Source organism: Pongo abelii, chromosome 10, assembly GCF_028885655.2.
Source record: "Pongo abelii isolate AG06213 chromosome 10, NHGRI_mPonAbe1-v2.0_pri, whole genome shotgun sequence".
Classification (NCBI taxonomy): Eukaryota; Metazoa; Chordata; class Mammalia; order Primates; family Hominidae; genus Pongo; species Pongo abelii.
In genome coordinates, this window is record NC_071995.2 from 109,477,648 (window position 1) to 109,493,854 (window position 16,207).

Genomic DNA, 16,207 nt, shown 5'->3' on the forward strand with positions numbered 1-16,207 from the left:
TAACCTGAGGTCCACAGAAAGAATCCAGGAGGTCTATGAATTTGGGTGGGAAAAAAATTGTCTTTATTTTCATTAACCTCTAACTGAAACACATTATTAGTTTGTTTGTTTGTTTAGAGACAGGGTCTCACTTTGTTGCTCAGGCTGGAATGCAGTGGCTCGAGCACAGCTCACTGCAGCCTCAAACTCCCAGGCTCAAGTGATACCCCTGTCTCAGCCTCCCAAGTAGCTGGGACTACAGGCACATGCTACTGTACCCAGCTAATTTATTATTTATTTATTTTTATTTTTTGTAGAGATGGGGTCTTGCTTTGTTTCCCAGGCTGGTCTCAAACTCCTGGCTTCAAGCAATCCTCCTGCCTCAGCCTCCCCCAATTTTTTTTTTTTTTAATTGGGATAATAGATGTGAGCCACTGGCCTTTAACTGAAATTTAATATTTCCTTCAATTATGAATGTAGGTAACAAATTACAGTTGCATTAAAAATATCACTAACTGGCCAGGCGTGGTCGCTCATGCCTGTAATCCCAACACTTTGGGAGGCTGAGGCGGGTGGATCACCTGAGGTCAGGAGTTTGAGACCAGCCTGGCCAACATGGTGAAACCCCATCTCTACTAAAAAATACAAAATTAGCCGGGTGTGGTAGTGCATGCCTGTAATCCCAGCTACTTGGGAGGCTGAAGCAGAAGAATCGCTTGAACCTGGGAGGTGGAGGTTGCAGTGAACTGAGATCATGCCACTGCACTCCAGCCTGGGCAACAAGAGCGAAACTCCATCTCAAAAAAAAAAAAAAAAAAACCCACTAACTTTATCATCAGTCAAAATCACAGATGTTTTTAAACCACAGTATAGTTATTGGAGATATCTCAAAATATAACTTATATGTATCATTACTTCAAAATTATAGTAGTTACTGAGCCAGCTGTTCTTATAGTTTAATGTGTACTATAAGAACTTCATCTATTTATTACAAGTAAAAAAAAATTCAAAACTTCAATGCAAGATAGCTGGCATCATTTGTAATACAATGCATTCGTTCTGTTTTATGCTTTGAAAAACATTACTCTTGGAAGAGGTCCAGAAGCTTCCCTAGATGTCAAAGGGCCCAGATTACAAAAAGATTAGGAACTGCGTTAGATGAAGGACTTGTTCCGGTTTGGGCAATACCAAAACAGTTCTCTTACACAAGGCAGTACTTACCCCACCCCCGGTCCTCCACATTTCTTACCAAGCAGTGAGCCCAGCTTGCTTGAGTTTTCTGGGTGTCCTGCCTTTTGATGTTCATGGAGCGTGTACTCACTTATTTAGGTATGGGGTCTTGCTCTGTCACCCAGGCTGGAGTGCAGTGGTGCAATCACTACCCACTTCAGCCTTGACCGCCTGGACTCAAACTATCCTCCCATCTTAGCCTCCTGGGTACCTGGGACCACAGGCATGCATCACCACACCTGGCTAATTTTTATTTTTTTGTGGAGACAGGGTCTCACTATGTTGCCTAGGCTAGTCTCAAGCTCCTAGGCTCAAGGGATCCTCCCGCCTTGGTCTCTCAAAGTGCTGGGATTCTAGGCACGAGCCACCGCGCCTGGCCACATGGAGCATTTTGAGGAAGATCTGAGTACAGCCCTGGGGGACTGGGCCATCTCTGGGCTCCAGGACAGCTGGGGCCGGGCCAGGGCAGTGGCCAGCTCTGGCTTTGCCCAGCGGGAAGAGAGAGGGCTGCCTCTGCTGGTTTTGGTTCCTCCAAGGCCGTTTTCAACGGCTGCAGTTGACCACTTCCCTTCCTAGGGCAAAAGCCCTGTCCTGGCTCTGGTAGAGTGTGAGAAAACGGACAGAGGAAGAGAAAAGTAGATTAGTTCTTAGCCAGGGACAGGGTGGGGGTTCTGTTGGGATTTCTCAGAGTGACGTCTGTTGTTTAGGCCCAGAGGTGCCTTTCCCAGCAGATAAGATTTATCTACAGCAGTGACGGCCACACGACGGGATCTGCACAAGGTCTGGGCACCGATGCCTGATGACACAGCTACGTGAAAAGGGCACGGTCACCTCCGACTCTCTTCTCTGGCACTCGGCTCAGCCTTCTGCCTCACAGTTCAGAGTCACACAGAAGAGTAGGAAGAACACAGGCATTGCATCAAAGAGGCCTGGGTGTAAATCCTGCCTCCATGGTTTCCCTTGCCCGCTGAGTGATCTGTCATCAATTCAGCAAAGAGTTTCTGAGTGCCAACTATGTGCTAGGCAGAGAATACAGAGTTGAGTAAGACAGGCAGGTCCTGCCTGCCCTCATTAAACTTAGTCTATATAGGGAGGCACACAAATACTAAACGAGAAATTACAAAGTGATAAGTATTGAAAAGGGTCTGGGTGCGAGGGTTCACGCCTGCAATCCCAGCACTTTGGGAGGATGAAGCAGGCAGATCACTTGAGGCCAGGAGTTCAAAACCAGCCTGGGCAACATAGTGAGACTCTGTCTCTACATATATATATATACACACACACACACACACATATATATATAAACATTTCTATAATTATAATTGTATAATTATAATTTTATAATTACATATATTTTGTTTATTTTTTGTATATACGCACGCACACGCACACACACACACACACACACACAAAACCTAGCCAGGTGTGGTGGTGCATGCCTGTATTCCTAGCTACTCAGGAGGCTGAGGCCAGAGGATTGCTTGAGTCTGGGAGGTCCAGGCTGCAGTGAGATGTGATCACGCCACTGCACTCTAGCCTGGGTGACAGAGTGAGACTCTGTCTTGAAAAAAATTAAGTATTCAAAAGAATGAGCTGGGGGTTGTGGTGGAGGTAACTAAAGGTGGAGACTGAGATGCAGATCCACTGAGGCAGGACGGCAGGGAAGGGGTCTCTGAGGAGGTGATATTTAAACGGACACTGAAAGCTGAAGTAGAAGCAGCTATGAAGAGAGAGGGAAAACCTTTTCAGAAGAGAGAACAGCATGTGCGAAGGGCCTGAGGTGGGAAGAGCTTGGCCTTATGAGGCCAAAAGGAGGCCAGGATTGTGGATGCACAGAGAAGGGGGAAGACAGTCATGAGAAGTAAGGCTGGGGAGGAGGCCGGAGGCCCACAGAAGGGGCTGGAGTCCATGCAGAGCACAGGAAGCCATGGGAGTTCTAAGCAGGGGAGGGACCGTTTGATTTTTTTTTTTTTTTTTTGAGATGGAGTTTCATTCTTGTCGCCCAGGCTGGAGTGCAATGGCGCGATCTCGGCTCACTGCAACCTCTGCCTCCCAGGTTCAAGCGATTCTCCTGCCTCAGCCTCCTGAGTAGCTGGGATTACAGGAGCCCGCCACCATGCTCAGCTAATTTTTTTTTTTTTTTTTTTCAGTTGAGATGGGGTTTTGTCATGTTGCCCAGGCAGGTCTCGAACTTGTGACCTCAGGTGATCTGCCCACCTCAACCCCCCAAAGTGCTGGGATTACAGGCGTGAGCCACTGCGCCCGGCCAGGACCATTTGATTTTTTACAAAAAATGTGGTAAAATACACATAACATAAATGTTACCATTTTAACCATTATCAAGTATACGGCTGGTGGCATTTAGTACATTCACAATGTTGTGCAACCTGCACTACTATCTAGTTCCAGAACCTTTTCATTATCTCAAAAGGAAACACTGTCAAATGCCCCATACATGGTAGCATGCACCTGGAATCCCAATCACTTTGGAGGCTGAGGCAGGAGGATTGCTTGAGCCCAGGAGGTAGAGACCAGCCTGGGCAACATAGAAAGACCCCATCTCTAAGAAAGAAAAATGGAAACCCTGTACCCACGAAGCAGTTCCTCCCATTCCCGTCTCCCTCCAGCCCTAAGAACCCGCTAGTCTACTTTCTATCTCTATGGATTTGCCTGCTTTAAATGGAATATCATCATATATGGTCTTTTGTGTCTGTTGTCATTCATTGAGCACAATGTTTTCAAGCGTCACCCATGTTGTAGCATGGTCCTTCATTCCTTTTATGACCAAAGAATATTCCACTATATGGGTCTACCACATGTTGCTTATCCTTCCATCCACTGAAATGGTTTGATTAAAAAAGATAACTCTGGTTGTTGGGTGGGGATTAGATTATAGGGAAGATAAAAATGGAAGTGTAGAGGAGATATAGGATGGCTTGGACAAGTCTGTTGGGAGTAGGGAAGGAAAAAGGGGCATGATTCCAGATCCATGTGGGAGACAGAATGGACAGGTGGGAACTGTGGGTGGCCTGGACATGTAGGGGAGAGGAAGGGGCAGAGCACCGGGGTGCACTGTGGTGCCCTCCATCGAGCAGAGAAGCCCGGGAGGGGGCCAGGTGGAGGATGTCCCATTTTTGATAATGTTTTGTTTGAATTGTCAAAGTGGAGGTGTCACCTGGGCAGTAGGATCTGAGTCAGGAATTTGGCAGAGAGGCTTGGGCGTCATCATTGCACAACTGGTATTGACAGCAAGGCCTGGGCTGCGATCCCCTTCCAGAGTGTTGACAAAGGGGTTCAGGACCAAGCTAGGGCCTGGGCAGGTGAGGAAGAGGCTGCAAAGGAGACAGAAAGAGTAGCCAAGAGGTAGAAGGAAAAACCAAGGGCGTGTGGGATCCTGGAAACCAAGAGAGGAGCGTTTTGAGGAGAGGAAGGAATAAGTTGTGTCAGATGGAAACTGATAGGGTGAACAGCGCAGAGAGGGAGAGAGTGGAAAGGAGATACAAAAGCACTTGAAGGGAGCAGAGAAATGGGAGGACAGCTGGAGGGTCCACACTGGAGTCCCCCCAAGACTAGCACAGCACCTGGAATGCAAGAACACCCATTGATTCAGTTCTTACTATATGCCAGGCACCGTGCTAAGCATCTTTTTTTTTTTTTGGAGATGGAGTCTTGCTGTGTCGCCCAGGCTGGAGTGCAGTGGCACGATCTCAGCTCACTGCAACCTCCATCTCCCAGGTTCAAGCGATTCTCCTGCCTCAGCCCTGCCTAGTACCTGGAATTACAGGTGCACACCACCACGCCTGGCTAATTTTTGTATTTTTAGTAGAGATGGGGTTTCACCATATTGGCTAGACTGGTCTCGAACTCCTGACCTCGTGATCTGCCCACCTCGGCCTCCCAAAGTGCTGGGATTACAGGCATGAGCCACTGCGCCTGGCCGTTAAGCATCTTGTCTCCATTTCACAGCTAAGGCTGAGACTCAGAGAATTATTCACAAGGCCACATAGCTGGTAAGAGGCAGAGCTAGAACATGAACCTGGCTCCCAATACAGGATTCTCAGTGGGCTCCTTCTCGGCCCGCAGAGAGAGAGTGGGTGCTGCTACTGTTCGTGGGTCAAGTTCTCCAGTCCTTTAGGATCCTTCTTCTCTGCTTTGTATTATTATTTTTTTGTTGAGTCAGGGTCTCACTATGTTGCCCAGGCTGGTCTTGAACTCCTAGCTTCAAGTGATCCTCCCATCTTGGCCTCCTAAAGTGTTGGGATTACAGGCGTGAGCCTCTATGCCCAGCCTTTCCTGTCTGTTGAAGTGGGTGAGACTTAACATTGGGAAGATGGAGGCAGAAGACACTAGAGATATGTTCTAACTCACTTTAGTGAGCAGAGCCTCACACTCAAGGGTTTAGCAGCATCCCCTTGTTCCACCTGCTGGTTGCTGGTGGAAAGTGCTCTCCACACCTTGGTTCCGCCCTCCAGGCCAACTAGAGGCTTCCGCAGCCGCTGCAGCACTGGAGCAGAGCCGACCTGGGAGGACTCCTGGCGTCTCCACCACGGGAGTCTACATTGAACTCCCCCGCACTCCTTGCAGTTACCTGTTGCAGCAGAGGTCATGTGATCATCAACTGCTCCAGCCAGGGGGACCCGAGCGCTGTCTGCAGGGACTTGCAGGAGTTTCCTCCTCTTGCCTCTCCTTCCTCTGGACAAGACCCAGTGATGAGTCACTCCGTCCACTGGCCCTGGGCAGCCCCTGCTTCCCTCCTTCCGTTTTTGAGAGGAGTGGACCTGTTTACCCATTGTTGGGTCAGGGTGTCTGGTGCTTACCGTCAAGAACACACAGCCAGCCGGGCACGGTGGCTCACGCCTGTAATCCCAACACTTTGGGAGGCCAAGGCGGGCAGATCACTTGAGGCCAGGAGTTCGAGACCAACCTGGCCAACATGGTAAAACCCCATCTCTACTAAAAATACAAAAATTAGCCGGGCGTGGTGGTGGGCATCTGTAATCCCAGCCAGTCGGGAGGCTGAGACAGAAGAATCACGTGAACTCGGGAGGTGGAGGTTGCAGTGGGCTGAGATTGCTCCACTGCGCTCCAGCCTGAGCAAGAGTGAGACTCCATCTCAAAACAAACAAACAAACAAACAAACAAAAACACTTACGGCCCCTGGCCAGACTTGACCTTTGCTAGGCTTTGCTGGGCTTTGCTGGGTCTTGGCTGCAGCCCAGGGCACATTTCATGTTCTCAGCACACTCGCTGGGTCCCTGGTGGAACTGCTCATCCAGGCATCCCCCTCTTCCTGCCAAGGGGTTGGCCTGGGACGGGAGCCAATGGGAGAGAGACAGAGCCATGGTGAATGGCCACATGCACTCCCGCTGGGGTGGGCTCCTGCAGCAGAGAAGCTCCTAGGCCCCCAACCCAAGCCATGGTTTCCAGGCCTCCGTCATTCTATGGGGGTCCCATTGCCTTCCAGCCGTCTCCTGTTTGCTCCAGTCAGCCTGAACTGGTTTTGTCGTCTGCAGCCTAGGAGCCCAGGCCAGGAGCTGAGGGAGAGAGAGAGAAGACAAGGTCCTTGCTGGTAAGGGACACACTCGAAAGGCGGGAGGCAGAGCCGAGAACAGCCAGATTGAATGTGAGGCTGAAGAGTGAAATGGCCAGTGATGACGATAACGGGGAGATAATAACAGCGCCGCCACCCCTCCTCTCCCGGCCGTGTGCCAGGCGCTGCGCCAGTAATCCCAAATAGCTGGGATTACAGGCGTGTGCCACCACGCCCAGCTAATTTTGTATTTTTAGTAGAAACATGGTTTCTCCATGTTGGTCAGGCTAGTCTCGAACTCCCGACCTCAGGTGATCCGCATGTCTCGGCCTCCCAAAGTGCTGGGATTACAGGCGTGAACCACCGCGCCTGGCAATTTTTTTATTTTTAGTAGAGTCAGGGTTTCACCATGTTGGCTAGGCTGGTCTTGAACTCCTGACCTCAAGTGATCCTCCTGCCTTGGCCTCCCAAAGTTCTGGGATTACAGGCGTGAGCCACTGCACCAGGCCCAGTAAACTATTTTAAAAAATGCAAGGCTTGGCGCGGTGGCTCCCAGTGCTTTGGGAGGATCATTTGAGCCCGGGAGTTTGAGACCAGTCTGGGCAACATAGTAAGGTCATGTCTCTACAAACAAAAAAAAAAATTAAAAATTAGCTGGATGTGCTGGTGCATGCTTGTAGTCCCAGCTACTTGACCGGCGGAGGTGGGAGGATTGCCTGAGCCCTGAGGGTTGAGGCTGCAATGAGCTGTGATCCCACCACTGCCCTCCAGTTTAGAAGACAGAGTGTGATCCTGACTCTAAAAAAAAAGGAAAAAAAAATTAAAAATTAAAAAAATTTAAAAAATCATCTTGTGGCTCTCCAAGCAGAAATATTTATACATAAAATGGTATCTAAGACTTCAAAATAACCATATTGGGCGAGTGCTGTGGTGATGAAACAAATTTGGCTCCAACTTGATGCCTGTTAAGGCTGAATGATAGGTACATGGGGCTTCAGAAGTAGTCTTCTACTTGTGTATATATTTGATTCTTTTTCAGAGTTAAAACAAATAAAAAGGACCGCCCCACTTTGTTTATTTATTTATTTCCCCCCCACCCCTCTCTTTTTTTTTTTTTGAGACAGAGTTTCACTTCATCACCCAGGCTGGAGTGCAATGGCATGATCTCGGCTCACTGCAACCTCTGCCTCCTGGGTTCAAGCAATTCTCGTGTCTCAGCCTTCCAAGTAGCTGGGATTACAGGCGTGCACCACCATGCCTGGCTAATTTTTGTATTTTTAGTAGAGATGGGGTTTCACTATGTTGGCCAGGCTTCTCTCGAACTCCTAGCCTCATGTGATCTGCCCACCTCGACCTCCCAAAGTACTGGGATTACAGGTGTGAGTCATCGTGCCTGGCCTATTTTTCTCTTTTTAAAAATGTATTGTTTCTCTTATTAAAAAATTTTTGGGACCTCTCCACTTTGATCAACAATTTGACTGCATGAAATTTATCCAACAGAGATCACCTAAGTTGAACATGTGTACACCTAAGTATGGGCCAGGATATTCACTCTGGCATGATTTATAGTAGCAAACAAGGGCAAACAACCTAAAAGTCCGTCCATAGTGGGGTGGTTAAATAAATTATAGTAAAGCCATACAAAGGAATATTGTGTGGCTCTTAAAGAAGAAGGTAGCAATATGTACACATAATACAGAACGATCCCCAAGATTTATTATTTAGTATAGGTTAATATACTTACTTAAATAGAAATGCAGAAGTGTATACAAAAAATAGTGTGGGCCAGGCATGGTGGCTCACGCCTGTAATCACAACTCTTTGGGAGGCTGATGTGGGCAGATTGCTTGAGCCCAGGAGTTTGAGACCAGCCTGGGGCAACATAGCAAGACCCTGTCACTACCAATAATTAGAAAAAAAAAAAAGACAGGTGTGGTAGTGCGTGCCTGTGGTCCCAGCTACTTGAGAGGCTGAGACGGGAGGATCACTTGAGGCCAGGAGTTGGAGGCTGCCGTGAGCTATGATTGTGCCACTGCACTCTAGCCTGGGCATCAGAGTGAGACCCTGCCTCTAAAAAGAATAAAGTTAAAAAACAAAAATAGAACACACCTCCCCAGGTAAACAAATGCAGGGGTAGTAGCTAAAGCACTGTCACTATAAATGAACAGCCACACCTGGTGACTAGTAGGCCCCCAGGTATCCCCCTGGGCTGGGTTTCAGGGATGGGGCCCTGCCATTCCTTCTGGCACAATCCTAGAGCTGGCCTGGGGTCCACTGAGCTCACTTGCCTCTTTTGGCCCCGATGCAGTGCACTCCTCCACCTGCACATGTTCACCTCCAGGAGGCAGGCTGGGAACGAAGCTTGTTACAAAGAACAAACGTTTCCAGGTAAACACTCAGCTGTGCTGGCATAAAACAGGTCCCCATGTCTGATTATATGGGTTTTTTTTCCCCCACACACGTTTTTTCTATTGTACTTTTGGCTTCACGCTTCTTTATTTTCAACGAAGTGAAGAAGAACCTTATTTCAATAAGCTTTTTGAAAAATTAGAATCGGGCTGAGTTGAAAGAAGAGAATGAAATAGAGCTCTACAATGTATTAATATGGGAAATCTACAAGATACAGTAAGTAATGAAAACAATGATGCGATGTCATTTGTTAGGAAGATAGGTACTCATACACGCTGGCACAAAAAACAAACAGGGACAGTTTCCTCTGGGGAGGGATCGGGGCAAAGGGACAATTTAATTTCACATTTTAAAGTGTCTGCATTTTTGTTTTAAAAGACTGTTTTCCAGCCTGGGCAACATGGAGAGACCCTCACTTCAGGCTCGGGAGGCTGAGGTGGGGGGATTGCTTGAGCCTGGAAGGTTGAGGCTGCAGTGAGTTGTGATTGCACCACTGCACTCCAGCCGGTGCAACAGAGCAAGACACTGTCTCAAAAAAAAAAAAAAAAAAAAAAAAAAATTGTTCAGAGTGCTTTTATGTTCATGGCAAAATTGAAAGGAAGGTACAGAGATTTCTCATATACCCTTTGCCCCCACTCCATGCATAGGAGTATTTGGATCTTTAAAACATGATTTATATGCTATTACATTTATTAAAAAATTAATTAAAAATGTTAAAATATGCTAAAAGAAAAGAAAAGAATCTGGGAGGCTGAGGTGGGAGGGTAGGAGGATCGCTTGACATCAAGGCTACCGTGAGCTGTGAGTGCACCAGGGCAATCCAGCCTGGGAGGCAGAGTGAGACTCTGTTTCAAAAAGAACCAGTAATTGATTTGTTGACTGTATGAAATTACTTTCCTGGCTGGGCGCGGTGGCTCACGCCTGTAATCCCAGCACTTTGGGAGGCCGAGGCAGGCGGATCATGAGGTCAGGAGATCAAGACCATCCTGGCTAACACGGTGAAACCACGTCTCTACTAAAAACACAAAAAATTAGCCAGGCGTGATGGCGGGCGCCTGTAGTCCCAGCTACTCGGGAGGCTGAGGCAGGAGAATGGCGTGAACCTGGGAGGCGGCGCTGGCAGTGAGCCGAGATCATGCCACTGCACTCCAGCCTGGGCGACAGCGAGACTTCGCCTCAGAAAGAAAAAAAGAAATTACTTTTCCTTCAGTTTCCTAGTTGGCTCTGTGTTACTTCTGGAAAGCTTGTGGATCTCTGTGGAACAGAATTTCCTAACTGTGCTTTTAGCAAACTATCAACTACATGATGGTAGGGGGATGGAGTTCTTGTTTTGTTGTTACTGTGTTTTACACCTTTCATCAATGCTACCTGGATTTGGTGGCAGGAAATAGTCAAACAATAAAAATAATACCTAATATTTGCTGCCTATTATGTGTCTGGGTTCTTTCCATGTATTAATTTATTTAGTCTCAGAGCAACCATTGATATAGATGCTGCTATCCCTATTTTTTATTATTATTATACTTTAAGTTCTAGGGTACATGTGCACAATGTGCAGGTTTGTTACATAGGTATACATGTGCCATGTTGGCTTGCTGCACCCATCAACTAGACATTTACATTAGGTATTTCTCCTAATGCTATCCCTCCCCCAACCCTCCATCCCCTGACAGGCCCCTGTGTGTGATGTTCCCCTCGCTGTGTCCATGTGTTCTCATTGTTCAATTCCCACTTATGAGTGAGAACATGCGATGTTTGGTTTTCTGTTCCTGTGTTAGTTTGCTGAGAATGATGGTTTCCAGACTCATCCATGTCCCTGCAAAGGACATGAACTCATCCTTTTTATGGCTGCATAGTATTCCATGGTGTATATGTGCCACATTTGCTTAAACCAGTCTATCATTGATGGACATTTGGGTTGGTTCCAAGTCTTTGCTATTGTGAATAGTGCTGCAGTAAACATACCTGTGCATGTGTCTTTATAGTAGAATGATTTATAATCCTTTGGGTATATACTCAGTAATGGGATCACTGGGTCAAATGGTATTGCTAGTTCTAGATCCTTGAGGAATCGCCACACTGTCTTCCACAATGGTTGAACTAATTTACAGTCCCACCAACAGTGTAAAAGTGTTCCTATTTCTCCACATCTTCTCCAGCACCTGTTATTTCCTGACTTTTTAATGATGGCCATTCTAACTGGTGTGAGATGGTATCTCATTGCGGTTTTGATTTGCATTTCTCTGATGACCAGTGATGATGAGCATTTTTCATGCATCTGTTGGCTGCACAAATGTCTTCTTTTGAGAAGTGTCTGTTCATATCCTTTGCCCACTTTTTGATGGGGTTTTTTCTTGTAAATTTGTTTAAGTTCTTTGTAGATTCTGGATATTAGCTCTTTGTCGGATGGGCAGATTGCAAAAATTTTCTCCCATTCTGTAGGTTGCCTGTTCACACTGATATTTTATTTTGCTGTGCAGAAGCTCATTTTAATTAGATCCCAGTTGTCTATTTTGGCTTTTTTTTGTTGCCATTGCTTTTGGTGTTTTAGTCATGAAGTCTTTGCCCATGCCTATGTCCTGAATGGTATTGTCTAGGTTTTCTTCTAGGGTTTTTATGGTTTTAGGTCTTACATTGAAATATTTAATCCATCTTGAGATAATTTTTGTATAAGGTGTAAAGAAGGGATCCAGTTTCAGCTTTCTGCATATGGCTAGCCAGTTTTCCCAGCACCATTTATTAAATAGGGAATCCTTTTCCCATTTCTTGTTTTTGTCAGGTTTGTCAAAGATCAGATGGTTGTAAATGTGTGGTGTTATTTCTGAGGCCTCTGTTATGTTCCATTGGTCTATATATCTGTTTTGGTACCAGTACCATGCTGTTTTGGTTACTATAACCTTGTAGCATAGCTTGAAGTCAGGTGCTGCTATCCCTGTTTTAACCAAGGGAAGCACTGAGGCACAGGGAGATTAAGGGATTTGCCCAAGGTCACACACAACCAGAATGCAAGAGTCAGGATTCCCACCTGGGCCACTGGCTGCAAACGCCAGGCTTTAACACTCCTGCAAAGCCCAAGCTTTAACCACTGCCCAGTATGGCCTCTCAAGAGAAGCAACAGCTTCCAGAAGCTGCCCCTGTGGGCTTCTGTAGACTGGGGTGCCAGTGTAACTAGCTACATGAATCCACCAACTCACTACAGAAAGGGGTACCCTGCTTCTGTAAGAGCTAGGTTGAGCTGCATAGTTTGCAGAAAACCTTATAGTTTTGAGTTAGTTTCCTACTTCTTTATAACAATTGGCTCTTAAAGGAATAGAAAGCTTAAATAAATGGAATCTCACCCATCTATCTATATTCTTTAGAAACTATTAGCAACTCAGCAACTTCTCTCATGGGTGAAAGATATATATGACTCCAATGTTTATTCATCAAAACAAACACATGCACAATGAAAATATTACAGTTATTACCAATGGGATCTCCATTACTCTTGGAAAAACAACTTTCTCCTGAGAATTCACAACCAGGATCTGCAGGTTTGTGGCCTAATTTCATGAGACTTGTATGATCTGAAAAATGTCAAGTGGGTCTGGGCATGGTGGCTCACACCTGCAATCCCAGCACTTTGGGAGGCCAAGGTGGGCAGATTACTTGAGGTCAGGAGCTCAAAAATAGCTTGGCCAACATGGTGAAACCCCGCCTCTACTAAAAGTATAAAAATTAGCCAGGCATGGTGGCAGATGCCTGTAAATCCTGCTACTTGGGGGGCTGAGATAGGAGAATCGCTTGAATCTGGGGTGGAGGTTGCAGTGAGCCGAGATTGCACCACTGCACTCCAGCTTGGGTGACAGAGCGAGAGTCCGTCTCAAAAAAAAAAGAAAAATGTCAAGTGAGGATTTAAAGAGTCTAGGTTGATACTGCCCCAGTCTACCAGCAGAGGCAAACTCTGATGATCTCTGGAGGAGCTCAACTTCAATTCAGGCCGCAGAGAATCCCATGGATAAAGATGTGAAGAAAATGGGCAACTGTCAAAAAATCACAACACACACAGAGAAACAACTATGAGGAACAATAGAAACAACCGATGATAGCAACATTCAGAAGAATGGCAAAACCCCCCACAAAAACCCACAAATGATAGATACAAACCCACAAACACTTCAGATATTGGAATAATCAGATAGAACATAAAATAACCATGTTTATTATATTTAGAGAAATAAAACTTTTTTTTTTTTTTGAGACGGAGTCTCCCTCTGTTGCCCAGGCTGGAGTGTAGTGTCACAATCCCGGCTGACTACAACCTCCACCTCCCGGGTTCAAGCAGTTCTCTGCCTCAGCCTCCCGAGTAGCTGGGATTACAGGCATGCACCACCATGCCTGGCTAATTTTTTGTATTTTTAGTAGAGACGGAGTTTCACCATCTTGGCCAGGATCGTCTTGAACTCCTGATCTCGTAATCCACCCGCCTCGAGCTCCCAAAGTGTTGAGATTACAGGCATGAGCCATGGTGCCTGGCCAAAAAGCGTCAGACCAGAAGGCCACGGGGTCAAATAATTTTTTTTTTTTGAGACGGAGCCTCACTCTGTCACCCAGGCTAGAATGCAGTGGTGTGATCTCGGCTCACTGCAACCTTTGCCTCCCTCGTTCAAGTGATTCTCCTGCCTCAGCCTCCCCAGTAGCTGGGATTACAGGCGCCTGGCTAATTTTTGTATTTTTAGTAGAGATGGGGTTTCACTATGTTGTATAGGCTGGTCTCGACCTCCTGACCTCAAGTGATCCATCTGACTCAGCCTCCCAAAGTTCTGGGATTATAGGCATGAGCTACTGCGCCCGGCCAAATTTTAAAAGTTTTAAAAAGATTAGCAAGAAATAATAGACAATGAAGAATGACCAAGTGGATTGTGAAAAATAAAAAAACTCCAAAAAAAAAAAAAATAAAATAAATAAGGGAAAACAAAAAACCCAATAGAACTTAAGATAAAAATATAGTAATTAAAATTTAAAAATTCAGTGCATGGATTAGATTAACCACAACTGAAGAAAAAATTAGTAAACTAGAAGATAGAGCTGAGGACATTATCAAGAATGCAAACCATAGGGAAAGAGATGGAAAAACAAGATGTTAAAGTGAAATGAAAGACAGAATGAGGTCTAACACACCTCATTATATTTCCCAAAGAGAATAGGAAAAAGGGCAAAGATAACTTCTAATATTAATAATGCAAATTAAGGCCAGGTACGGTGGCTCAGGCCTGTAATCCCAGCACTTTGGGAGGCCAAGGTGGGCGGATCACCTGAGGTCAGGAGTTTGAGCCCAGCCTGGTCAACATGGTGAAACCCTGTCTCTATTAAAAATTTCAAAAATTTTCAAAACAAAAAAATTTTTGTTTTGAAAAACAAAAATTAGGCTGGGCGCAGTGGCTCACGCCTGTAATCCCAGAACTTTGGGAGGCCGAGGCGGGTGGATCATGAGGTCAGGAGAGGGAGACCATCTTGGCTAACATGGTGAAACACCATCTCTACTAAAAATACAAAAAATTAGCTGGGTGTGGTGGTGGGCACCTGTAGTCCCAGCTACTTGGGAGGCTGAGGCAGGAGAATGGCATGAACCCGGGGGGCGGAGCTTGCAGTGAGTGGAGATTGCGCCACTGCACTCCAGCCTGGGTGACAGAACGAGACTCTCTCTCAAAAAAAAAAAAAAATGCTTGCTGGGTGAGGTGGCTCATGCCTGTAATCCCAGCACTTTGGGAGGCTAAGGTGGGCGGATCACTTGAGCTCAGGAATTCAAGACCAGCCTCGGCAACAAGGCAAGACCCTGTCTCTCTAAAATATAAAAATTTTTAGGCCGGGCACGATGGCTCACATCTGTAATCCCAGCACTTTAAAAGGAGGCCGAGGCAGGTGGATCACTTGAAGCCAGGAGTTCCAGACCAGCCTGGACAACATGGTGAAACCCCGTCTCTACTAAAAATACAAAAATTAGCCAGGCATGGTGGCATGTGCCTGTAATCCCAGCTGCTCAGGAGGCTGAGGCAGGAGAATTGCTTGAACTCAGGAGGCGGAGGTTGCAGTGAGTGATGGTGCCACTGAATTCCAGCCTGGGTGACAGAGTGAGACTCTGTCTCAAAATAAAATAAATAAATAAAAATTTTTAAATGCTGAAGGAAACCATTTACAGAAATACAGATATTTCTCTATGAAGCTCAAAAATTGCCCGGTACTGTGGTTTGCACCTATAATCCCAGCTACTTGAGAGCCCAAGGCAGGAAGATCTCTTGAGGCCGGGAGTTCCAGACCAGCCTAAGCAATATAGCGTGACCCTGTTTCTACAAAAATAAATAAATTGGCAAAATTTAACAGTATATTGCTTAGGGATACAAACACAATGAAGAAAAGTAAGGAAGTGATTACTTTCAAATTCAAGATCATGGTTAACTCTGGAGGGAGATGGGTAAGTATGTAACTGGGGAGGTACGCACACGGGATCTTAAGCTATTGGTAATATTCTACTTCTTAACCCAGGTGATGGGTATGTGGGTGTTTTATGTATTCTTTTGTATTAAGACATTTCATTTAAAAAATACACTAGCCAGGGGCGGTGGCTCACACCTGTAATCCCAACACTTTGGGAGGCTGAGGCAGGCAGATCACCTGAGGTTGGGAGTTCGAGACCAGCCTGACCAACATGGAAAAACCCCGTCTCTACTAAAAATACAAAATTAGCTGGGCATGGTGGTGCATGCCTGTGGTCCCAGCTACTCAGGGGGCTGAGGCAGGAGAATTGCTTGAACCTGGGGGGTGTAGGTTGCAGTGAGCCGAGATCGCGCCATTGCACTCCAGCCTGGGCAACAAGAATGAAACTCTGTCTCAAACAACAACAACAAAACAACAACAAACCATTAAAAATACAGTCACATGCCACCTAACGAGTTTTCAGTCAATGATGGACCGCATATGTGATGGTGGTCCCATAAGACTATAATACCATATTTTTACTGTACCTTTTCTATATATTTATATATGTTTAGATACAGAAATACTTACCATTGTGTTATAATT